The following is a 12,184-nucleotide window of genomic DNA, read 5'->3' as shown; positions in this document are numbered from 1 at the left end:
TCAAGATCATTTCAATGTCTTTGTTTCTACCTTCAAATGCATCCTCCCCTTTCCCTTCCTGGTGAACTTATCCTACATCATGCTTTTTAAATCCCTTCCCAACATTTAAGGCAGACTTCTCTTTTCTGAGCATCCCCTTTCTCTGTCTGTTTTTCACCATTCTCTCCTTGCATGGTTTCCATGGTATTTTATAAGCCTATTTTCCCTATTAGACCAAAAGCTCCTGTGGACTTTGCAGTCTTTGGGCCATGACATGGAGCACAGGTGCTGATTGCCTTGTCACAGGATTTCAAAATGGTGCAATGAATGCATAAATGGATAAGAACATGGGTACTGAGGTGGGTCTTGGAGTTGGCACTTAAGTAATGGTCATATCAACAGCTGTTTGAATGAGATGGCACATACCTATTCCTATTTCACAGCTAACAAAACTGAGGCTAGTAGCAATTCCATTACTTTAATCTGATCATCTTCTGAGATGTGCTTTGGAAAAGCTCTGCTTTCATAACATTTCTGTTCATGTTTGGATCCTTGAGAACAAGTTCAAGTATCAGAATCACCCTCTAATGAACCTTTTTATTTATTATGTTTACCTTTCTTAAGTGTTATGACAATAAAATAAGCTAATATATAAGAAATGTTCTATAATATAAAAAGCATAGTAAGTTGAAGATTTTGCTAAAAATGTTTATTTCATCAACCTTGGAAGGCTGTCAATTGCAACAGAAAGAACACTGGATTTGGAATTCAGTGACTTGGATAGAATTCTTATTTTTTGGATTAATCAGCTATGGAATTTATCCTTTCATTTTATCAGTCCTTATCTTGGTTGGTAGGAATTCAAGTAAGATTCTGTACAGAGAATTTATGCCAACATTCATTTCCACCCGCAGATCAGAGTTCCTGTTTACCCTCATCATTGTTGATTGTTGCTATTTCCAAGCTTTTTGAGTATTGACAAGACCTGGGTATAAAATAATATCTCACCCTATTTTCATTTACGTTTCCCTGATTGCTATTGCAGTACAATTCTAACACTAACTACCTGGAGTTAGGCCAGACGTCACAGGTGAGGAGCACAGTCCTCCCCAAAATTGCCCTCATTCGCACACCAGCTGCAAGCTCAAGGACCTCAGGCTAGCCATACTTCTGACCAACTCATTACAAATTTTGGGGTTCCCCTTACTCCTTCAGATTCAATAATTTATTAGAATGACTTATAGTACTCAAGACAGTGCTATATGTATGGTTAGTTTTATTATAGCAAAATAAAAGGGTACAAATTAAGACCAGTGAAAAGGTACATAGGACAAGATCTGGAAAACTCTTGAATTAGTAGCTTATACATCTTCTCACCATGAAGTCAGGATGTGGCACTTAATGTGTAAGAACATGCCCAGAGTTACTTTAACCAGGGAAGCTCATATGTGCTTCATTGTTCAGAGTTTTTATTGGGGTTTCATTATGTAGGCATGATTGATTGAATCATTGGATGAAATGGTGAACTCAAATCTCTATCCTTTTTTCATGTTGGGCTAGATGTCAGACTGATATCACATGGCTCAAAGCCTTAACTCTCTAATTACAAATATTATTGAAGAAAAGTTAATTTCTTCCTTTTAAATTTTTTGTCCCTTGTCTGAAAAATTATTTCCTAATCCAAGCTCACAAAGATCTTTTTCTGTACCTTCTAATATTTTTGAAGTCTTATATTTTAGTTGTTGATTCTGTTGAAATTAATTTTTCCCATTGCTTTTCTTGGCCTCAGCATTCTATTCTGTGAAATTAGTGGGCCGGATTAGTTTAAGATTCTATCCAGCTTTAAATTCAGTGATAAAAATATCTACCATCTACATCTTACTTTCTATATGCTAGGAGTTGTTCTAACAACTTTACACTTATTGCCTTATTTAAGCCCATTTATCACTTTTTTCACAGGCAAGTCAAAGTAGAGCAACTTGGGTAATGTTAAACTATTAATATATGATGGAGGTGGATTTGAAGCCAGAAATCTAGTTCCAAGATTTGCTCTTAAGTGCCTCATTATATGCCTCTCTAAACAATAGTACTATACACTACAGCCATCATTATGATTTTTATTCTCCAATTCTCAAGGGCTTAGCATATAGTCAGGGTATAGAAGACCAATACAGTTTTGTTTAATTTAATTGAAATTAAATTTCTCAGTTATTTTTCATCTTTATAATAATCTTCAGCTGTTGAATCTAGTATTAGATATCTTCAGTTCAGAAATAAACATTAGAGTTTTGCAGCTGTAGAGTATACATCGAAGATCCCATAACCTGCAGGTGATGTACCTTTTCTTATGTCTCAGTTCATTTCACAGAAGGACCAGGACTCTAAGTGTGTCTTCCTGGCACCTGCCTGGATAACTTGTAGATGAATGAATGTTCTTATCATCACCTTCCCTTTAGACCATGTGTCCTATCTGGAAAACAGGCAATGCAGCTTTCAGAAGCTCCAGGTACTAGGAAGATGAGCAATGCCTGTCTAGGGAATGGATTTAAAGTTTTCTTCAATCATCTCTAATTTTCCACCCAAAACTGCAAAATGACTAGTACACTCAGCACCAGAGATTTGTCTCCTCTTCTTGCATTATGTTTTCCCACCCTGGGCACATGTTTTGTATTATGACCTTGCCCTGTCTCTCCCTGATAAGGTCTGCACCAGGGTATAGCTTGGGAGGAAGTTGGGAGGGTGTGAGAAAGGCAATCAACAATCATTATGTCTTCACTCACCTACCAAGTGCTTTCAAGGTGCCCAACATTTTGCTCTGAGTTCACATTCACGATTTCATTTAATCCCACAACTCCCTGAGCGAGGGTGATCATTCCCATTTCAGTGATAACTCTGAGGCTGAGATAATGTAACCGGCCCAGAGCTAATCAGTTGCAGCTGCTCAGTAGTGAAGCTGGGATTTCTTCATAGCCATGTCTATCTGACTTTAGAATTTCTCTTTCTTTCTCAGTGATGCTGACTCCTGGTCAACTCTTTATAGAAGGGGTACATGACTCAAGCTAGAAAACAAGACAAAATAAAACAAAATGCTGTATGTAGTTCAGAGTTAATGGTAGAGAACATTTGGTGGTGAGATGCAAATTCTTCCTTGCCATTGCCCTTTCTGATCAGCACTTCACTAGTCTCTGCTAAGGAAAGAGCTCAGGCTTTGAGAGAAACAAACACTCCAAACCTTCTGAGCCTCAGTTTCCTCATCTTAAAAAGAGAAGAGTGGTACACTGCTCACCGTGTCTGTGGGGACTGAAAATGGAGACTTACATGCAGAAACAAATCGATTAAAAAGGAGGCAAGAGAGTACAGTGGCTAAGCACGGGTAATCCCGCACTAGATGACCTGGGACTGAGTTCCAGATCTGCTGTCTAACAGCCATGTGAGGACACTGGGCAATTACTTAAGCTCTTGATGTCTCAGTCTCCTGTTCTGTAAATTGGGGGCAATTTCAGCACTAACTTCACAGGGTCATTAGGGATAGAGAACAGTGTCAGGCAGAGAGTAACTACTATACAAGTGTGTGCCATTAGTACAGTCAACATTCAGAAATGGTAGCTGCCCTTCTTTCTCCTTTAGGGAAGTCCCAGAAGGAGGTAGAGCTGACCCCCAATTGGTCCTCATGATACTCTCGGCATAAGGGAAATCCTTCCTGGACTCAGCAGTTGTTCCCACTGTGCTAGAGTTGACTCCAACCCCATCTCCTTCTGGGGCTCCTCTCCTCCTACTGTCTGAAAGTCTGAACAATTAACTCTTCTCTGCCTGCTTTTAATGTGAGCTTTAACCAGCTCCTACAGAATAGGAATGTCTCTTAACCTTACATCTCATTAGAATGAATGATTTTGTAAGGCAATAAACCAACTTTGCCTCTAATGGAACCAGATTTTAGTAACTTTTTTTTTTTTGGAGCCTTACAAATAAAGTGATTACAGGTTTGGAAAGATTGATTTTATTTAAAACCGAATATGTATGAAAGCAGGCAGAGTGGCTCTGACATAAATTACTTTGATGTATTGAGTGCAAAGGCAAATGCAATTTCTTTTTCCCTTTTAGCTTTCTGTGTTCAGCAGAGGGGTGGTGATTTATCTTTTTATCCATTTCAATCTGACGTAGGTTGCTTTTAACTCTTGGGAAGAAGGGACAGATGGCCTGTGTTGGAGGGACTTGCAGGGGTAGGAAAGAAAAGAAATAAGAAAAAAAGGAAGAAAAAAAACAAATGAAGACCCCCTCCTGTAATTTCTGGGTCCTCAATTGACACCCCCCAACCTGCCCAGTACCCCCTAATCCAGCCTGGCCTACTGTGGAAGAAAATAAGAAACAAATGGAAGAAGCATCTCAAATGGAAATCAATAAGCAGTTTACTAGGTAGTTATCTTAAACTCAGTTTTGTATAATAAACTATAATATATAATATAAAACCCTCCTCATTTAGAAATAAAGGATGTATTTTATTATAATCTAATTTTCATTTCTCTTTTTCAGGTTCTCTGGATCTTCTTTTGGATGCTTCCAGTTCCACAAAATAGGCACTAAAAAATTCATTTTCTTGTATCAGAGTCCCAGTTATCATTGTTATGGTTTTGAGAAAGCTATGAACCTTTGCTTATATAAATACCAAACATTTTTCTTAAGGTTCTGCGTCTAGTACCATGTTGCTGAAGAGACTCTGCCCTGGCTAGTATACTCTGCAAACTTCTGACTTCCTAATTTGACCCCCTAAAAATGAAACCTTGGAATCCTGAATTTTAAAAAAGCTGAAAAGGTTTTGCATTGCAGGACTTCTCAGAGCTTATACTATGCTACTGTGCTTTGAAGATCTCGAAGAGCGTTAAAAGACGCCCCACTTTCCAAGATTTTGACAAGGAACAATATATCTACAGAGCATCTTGCAGCAGTCACATTCAGTGCAGATAGTTGGGGGAAATGCTCCTCTCCTTTATATGGTTTTACAAGGCCTTTCTCAACCCAAAGGCTTTCTCTCACCCGTCTAACCACATCTCTGTGTTCCGCATTCTATTCTGAGTTACAACCACACAGAATTCCTTGTCACCCTTGAATATATTCTGCTTTTTTTTCTTTCTTATCATGCTCTCCCACACAGTCTTCTTTGAAAACTATTTCTCCTCTGACTTCTGGCAAATTCTGTCATCTTTCAGAACCTAGTTTTGTAGCCACTTCTATGTAGCCTTCCTCAGACAGAGTTATCATGGCTTCCTGGGATGCCAACAGCACCCTCAGGGCCAGATTAATACAGGCACCAGGTGTGACAGTCTAGGTGGGTATTAAATATTACTGCAGTAGTAGAGGGCTACTATGGTATTAAAAGGTTGACAGAATAGTATACTTAAAAAAAAAAAACATCTTACAAAAAACTATCAGTGAGAGTGCCTTCTAAGTTTGGAAAATATTTTGGACTATCACGGAAGAAACAGGCATTTTTTGAGAGAGTAATTCATGGCCAGTAAGTTTTCTACAAAGGAGTTCAAGTGTATTTATTTGCTATGGGACTTCCTTGGGCTGGAGGGACTATGCAGGTTTGGGATGAGAGCTGGATTGCTGAAGGCAGGTGAAGCTTCCAGATCAACCCTCCCTAGTGACCAGTCATTCCTCCAAATGAAAGTTAAACTCTACCAATATATGACAGTATTGAATTGACTATTATGTATTATGTGCAACCTTCCAGGAGTCAGTCAGGTACCTCAACCTCTCTAAAACCTCCCATTTGCTGAAGCCAACCAGAAACCAACAGGCAAAGAAGTCTACAGAGATTAGCTTCTTAGGACACAGAAGACAGCAGAGAATGTGTAAAGGGAGAGTGGATAGAAAAATGAACAAGGATCAACCTGCCTTCCCTAGAGATTCTATCAATTTACATTCCTACAACAATATAGAACTATGTTTATTAATCAGTTTTCGATACGGTATGTTATCAAATGATTGGATCTTTGTCTGTCTGGTACCTGAAAAATGATATTCCACCATACTTTCAGTTGCTTTTCCTTTTTTATAGGCAGTTAATATTTTTCAGTGTTTTAAGAGCTATTTATATTTTTATTATTTGAACGGCAATTTTACATTCTTTGCCTATGTTTTACAGTAGAGGGCTTTTTTCCTTATTGATTTACCATGACTTTTATATATTAAGGAAATTGACCTTTGTTTCTCCTTTTGATATTACAGATTTTTCATTTATCTCTTTATTTTTGCATTCTTTATATTTGTTTCCTCTGCGCAGGCTTCTGTGTTGCTAAATTCATCAAACTTAGAGAATCTGGGTTTTATGCCATACTTAGGCCTTATACACATTGTGATTTTATGTGTATATATATTTTTCTCTAGTAGTTGTAGCTTTTTAGACATTTATTTTGGTGAAGGTTCAAGATATCCTACTCCAAATCACTACAACTTTTCTTAACATAGTTTACTAAATAATCACTTTTTCTCCACTGATTTATAACTTCATTGTTATGAAATGCAAAATTCTAATATATATTTTGGTTTAATTCTGGACTTTTTACTCCATCCAATGTCCTGCTTATCTGTTTATGAACCAGTACTACTCTGCCTTAATGATACACTCAATTATGGGGTCGGGTGGGTCCTACCTGACCCATAATTTATATTTATTTATTTTTCTGCCATTACATTGCATAAACTTGTATTCTGTAATTCAAATTAAATGTGAAATTGGTAGGGTATTTTCAGTTAAAAAAATATATAACAAAGAGGCTGGGCACGGTGGCTCATGCCTGTAATCTTAGCACTTTGGGAGGCCCAGACAGGCAGATTGCTTGAGCTCAGGAGTTTGAGGCCAGCCTGGGCAACATGGCTAAACCCTGTCTCTACGAAAAATACAAAAATTAGCTGGGCATGGTGGCATGCACCTACAGTCCCAGCTACTTGAGAAGCTGAGGTAGGCAGATCGCTTAAGACCTGGAGGTGTAGGTTGTAGGTTGCATTGAGTCAAGACTGTGACACTGCACTCCAGCCTGGGTGATAGAGTGAGACCGTGTCTCCAAAAAAAAAAAAAAAAAAAGAAAAGAAATTTCAGGGCCTCAGAACTCTGGTCCTACAATAGGATCTTATTCTCCATCCTGAACATTACACAGGATTCCATAAGGTTTGAGTTATTACATGTTGTTCAGAAGCCATAGTACACAGTCATTCCTTCTTTAGACTCAGACTGAGTTGGGATTCAGATATTAGTTTTGTACTTAGTAGTTGAATAATCTTGGGTAGGATTTTTTTTTTTTACTCCATGTCCTTTGTTATAAGATGGAGATAATAATACATAATTAAGATGATTATTATGTGTTGTAAAATTAGGTTTAAGTTTCACTTTAGCCTTTAGTTGTTTGCAGTCTTGGCCAAGCCCCTTAAACTCCCTCAATCAATAAAACTGTAGATAAAAATTTAGAATAATAATTTCCCTCTTATAAATTGACACTAAAGGATTTATATGCGTAGGTGCTCTAATAAACCATACAAAATATAATTTAGGAAAGTATTAATAGACCTGGTTACTGAAAAGGGGAGAAGAATGGAAGAAAGGAGGGAGGGAAAAGAGGTGGGGGGAAGTACTTGTTTTTGCATCCATCAAAAAAAGCAATGTTTTTGGATGCTGCACTGAATACTGGCTCCCTTACTTCCAGCCACCTAACATTGCAGACCAATTTTGCCCTGATACACAAGTAATATCCTGCTTGATTTGACCCAGTCACATCTTTAATCTTGTTAAACTACATAGCACAACAAATCCAACTCCAAGAAAGGTTAACACAGGCCTTTGGATTGATTGAAGGTCCTTGTCAATGATGTTGTCCCTCACCATGTACAATGGATTTTCATTAGAATTTTGTTGTTTGCCTTGGAGTGGTTGAAAACATTCACATGATGGATTAATCAATTTCCAAGCTAATGCATTCACATGTGGTAATGACTTGCTCAAATGCTGCTCTGGCTGAATAGGCTTTAAGGAATTAAGTAGGACCATGGAGAAACCAAACTTTCAATTAAGAAAGAAAGTTGCAAAATACCCTTTCCTAACCTAGAAAATGAACCAAGGCTGATAATTTCCTTTATTTTGCCCCATGACATATACAAGGTTAGGAAAAAAAAAAAAAACTAAACCCATTAAAATATCACATCATTTACATCTTCCAAATTGTAGTGCTACTGGATGCATCATTAAGTATAAATGGATTGCAATAAAACACACAATTAGTACAAAATCAGCAGAAAAGCAAAATTTCAAGTTCATTGTGACTGTCCTCAGAAGGCTCAAAAGAAATATATTTATATATTTACATATAACTAGAAATAGCTAAATCATTTTTCTGTGAGGGATGCAAAAGGAGGGTATATAGAGAGAACCAAACTTTCATTTCCATAAACTGCATCTCAGTCACGGGCAATCCTTCTCCTCGTTATTATACTCATAAAATGCCTATAAAAACGATTTCATGCGGTTCCATATTTATTGACTGTCAATGTTCTACGGATCAAATTGTTTGAGATTACAAGGCAAGAGAGGATACTTCCCCCATTTTAACCACTATCCTTGTGTATGTCCTCTGGACTATGAACACTGATTTGCTCTACAGGCATATTTTATAGACTGAGGTACAATGACAAGTCTGTAACTAAAGCTTGGATAGTGGTAGAGCTCACTGAAGCCCAAACCTCAACTTGTCCTGCTGTCACATCCATTTTATAGTTGTGAGTCCAATTACCAGCTGGGCTAGAGCTGGGGGCAAAGCAGTCTGCAATAGAAAGTGGTGTTTAAGGAATGTTCTTGTTTGCAGTTGTCAGTGGCCATCAAGGGCTTAGTAGAAAAGGGTCTGCCACTGGTGGAAACAAAAACCCGTAGACTCAGTGTGCTGTGTCTTTGGAATTCTACAGGTATTGAAAATGAAAACTTATTTCTAAGTCAAATTCTCCATTTCTGGGCTCTACCCCCACTTTGAGGAATAAGAAGATTTCCTTCTTTTCTGTTTATGGAAGAAGTATATTTGGCTGAGCAACAATATGGTTTTAAGACAAAGGAGAACTTGAGGAAGAGAGAACTTTACAAGGAGAGTCCTTTCCTATGCTGAAACTGTCCATATCACATGTGTCAGTTCTTAAAAAATGGTGAAGGCTTCCTATCTACCATTTTCCTGCTACTGATGTGCTCATCTCCTCCCTCACTCATTTGATGCTGAGACCAAGACAGGAGGCCAAATCCACCAAGATTTGTGTCAAAGGCCTGCCATCACAGACTCAGATGTGCTGGCCCCTTGGAAACCGTTGTCCCTGAGAACCATGCTGGTTTCTGGAAACGGGAGCAAGCATTTCAATATTTGAGATGTCAAGATGCAGGAGAGACATATGAGAGATAAAACAGCTTGGTGTGGGACATGAGGTGGGGAAGACAAGGTCTGAAAGAACTTGGGTCAAAAGTGGCAGAGGTAAACCCAAGCCAAAGTAGTTGATTGGACGTTTTCTTCCTTGTGCCATCCATGTTGCATAGGTTTCCATTCTGGTGCTTTTTAGAATTGGTAACACTTATAAAATAGAAGCCACCTTGACTTTAAGACTTTGAGGAAGGAGAATGTTATTTTTCCCTCCCAAATGTTCTATACAGTGCTTGGCTTAATAGTAGATCATATAATTGTAGTCAACTAATTGTTAAGAGCATGTATAGTAGAATCAAATAGACCTGGGTTTGAGTCCTGATCTCCTACCTACCTACCTACCTACGTCCTGGGACCTTGCTTAAGCTATTTAATTGTCTGGCCACCATAATATTAATAATTATAATAGAAATATAATAATAATAGAAAATAATTAATAATTATTGAGTGCCAACTATGTGCCAGGTATTAATAAGCTTTTTCCATGTATTATCTTATTAAATCCTCATTAAAACTTTATATTGCAGGTATAATTTTATCTATATAATTTGACAAATAAGTAGTTATGCACACATAACTCATTTAAGTGACATCTGACATATAGTTATACAAAATTCACTGACAAATAGACAAAGTGCCTATGTTATTATTTGTTTGCTTTCCATTTTTAGTTTGAATAAGAAAGCTAAGGTTGAAGCTAAATAATCGAAAATGTTTCCATGCATTTGCTATTTGCTTTTGTGTAACTATCTTAAAACTTAGTGGCTAAAACCAACAATAAACATTTCTTATTTTACTTAGCTCTATGGGTCAGGAATCCATGAGCAGCTTGCCTGGGTATTTCTGGCTCAGGATCACTTATAAAACTGTGGTCAAAATTTTGGCTGGAACTGTAGTCATTTGAAGGCTTGCCTGGGACTAGCGGGTCCACTTCCAAGATGGCTCACTCACATGCTTGACAAGCTATTGCTGGTTGTTGGCAGGAGGCCTCAGTTCCTCGCCATATGGATCTCACCATAGGGCTGCGTGAGTATCCTCACAACATGGCAGCTGGCATCTCGCAGACTGAGTGATCCTAGAGGGCCACTCAAAAGCCACGTTGACTTTTATGACCTGATATGGTTTAACTCTTTCTCCACCCAAAATCTCATCTTGAATTGTAATCCCCATGATCCTCATGTGTCAGGGGCAGAACCAGGTAGAGGTAATTGGATCATGGGGTGGTTTCCCTCATGCTACTCTTGTGATCGTGAGTGAGTCTCAGGAGAGCTGATGGTTTTATAAGCATCAGGCATTTGCCCTGCTTGTACTCACTCTGTCCTGTCGCCCTGTGAAGAAGGTGCCTGCATCTTTTTTGCCTTCTGCCATGATTGTAAGTTTCCTGAGCCCTCCTCTGCCATGTGGAACTGTGAGTCAATTAAACCTCTTTCCCTTATAAATTACCCAGTCTCGGTTATTCACAGCAGTGTGAGAATGAACAAATACATGACCTATTCTGGAAAGCCACACTGTCATTTTTGCAATATCTCTTTTCTTATAGCCCTACTCAAGAGCATGAAAATCAGGAGGTGAGAATCATTGGAGGACATCTTGGAGATTCGCTACCATAGTCTGAATTAAGATAATGAAAAAAACAGATCATAGGGACAAATCTACACAAAAATTAATTGGCATGGCTCAGGATGGGTGGGAGTGAGTGGTTCAGGACCAAGGATATGAACAATGTAATGGAGATAGGTCATACTCTATGTGGCTATGGGTGTGTGGTTAAAGGTAGGGATATATGACATGAGATATCTCTCTGTATGGACAAAGTTTCTTTGGAAACTTGAATTCTCAGCATGAAAGACTAGATGAATGTAGAGAGCATGGATAACATTCAGCTTAGATATACAGATGGGGGAAATGTATAAATGAAGCAAATTCTTCAGAATAAAGTTTAAAAGTTAACAATCTGGTCAGCCAAAGATACAAAAGACAATGTATTTCAGATAATGCCAACAACTGGACTAAGAGATGATGTCGTTAAATGGAATCTGCAATTCAAGCAGAAATAAGATAATGTGGTACAGACCTACATGATTCCTGAGCAGAAAAAGAATGAATATGAATAAGGGAGAAAAAATGAGAAAGGTTTTGAGCAAGAAATGTAGCTCCTGCAAAGGTTATAAGGTTTGTTTTCCAACTCTAGTGGTTGACCTATACTTATAGCCAAATAAGTCTGTTTAGAGATGAGTGTTGCAGTGGCTCATCAAATTATATCTTATAGTCCAAAGTCATGTATGGGTTTTTCCTCCTACTGACACCTTTTTTCCCCATCAGTCTGAAGGACAAATCTTGTTCATATTTCAGCATAATTTATTCTTCATTAGTCTAAGCTATGACTTGTTCATGATTAGGTTCAATTTCAATGTTTACAGATTCATTTTCATAATATTTCCTGAGGGTCTATTATTTCCATTTGAAAAATGCATTAAGTCCTCTAAGAGTAAGCTGGTGCAGTTTTCCAGGGAGCCTTGCTCTGCCTCACTCTAGGCCAGGAGCTTTGCAACAGCAGGTAGATGATGCTTTTATAGGGCTTGTGAGGAGCCCTCCACCTTCTTAAGGGACTTCATTGCTTGTCTGAGTCTTGTATGGTATTGGATGTAGGACAGGGTTGGGAAGCAAAAGTGGGCTTCGGAAAAACGGTGCATCCTAGGTGTGGTTTTGGTGGATCATAGATACCTATGTTTTGGTCTTCTCAATGACCTCTTAGCCAGGGC

The sequence above is a fragment of the Trachypithecus francoisi genome, unplaced genomic scaffold (assembly GCF_009764315.1).
Source record: "Trachypithecus francoisi isolate TF-2019V2 unplaced genomic scaffold, Tfra_2.0 Lachesis_group7, whole genome shotgun sequence".
NCBI lineage: Eukaryota > Metazoa > Chordata > Mammalia > Primates > Cercopithecidae > Trachypithecus > Trachypithecus francoisi.
This window is presented reverse-complemented; position numbering follows the sequence as displayed.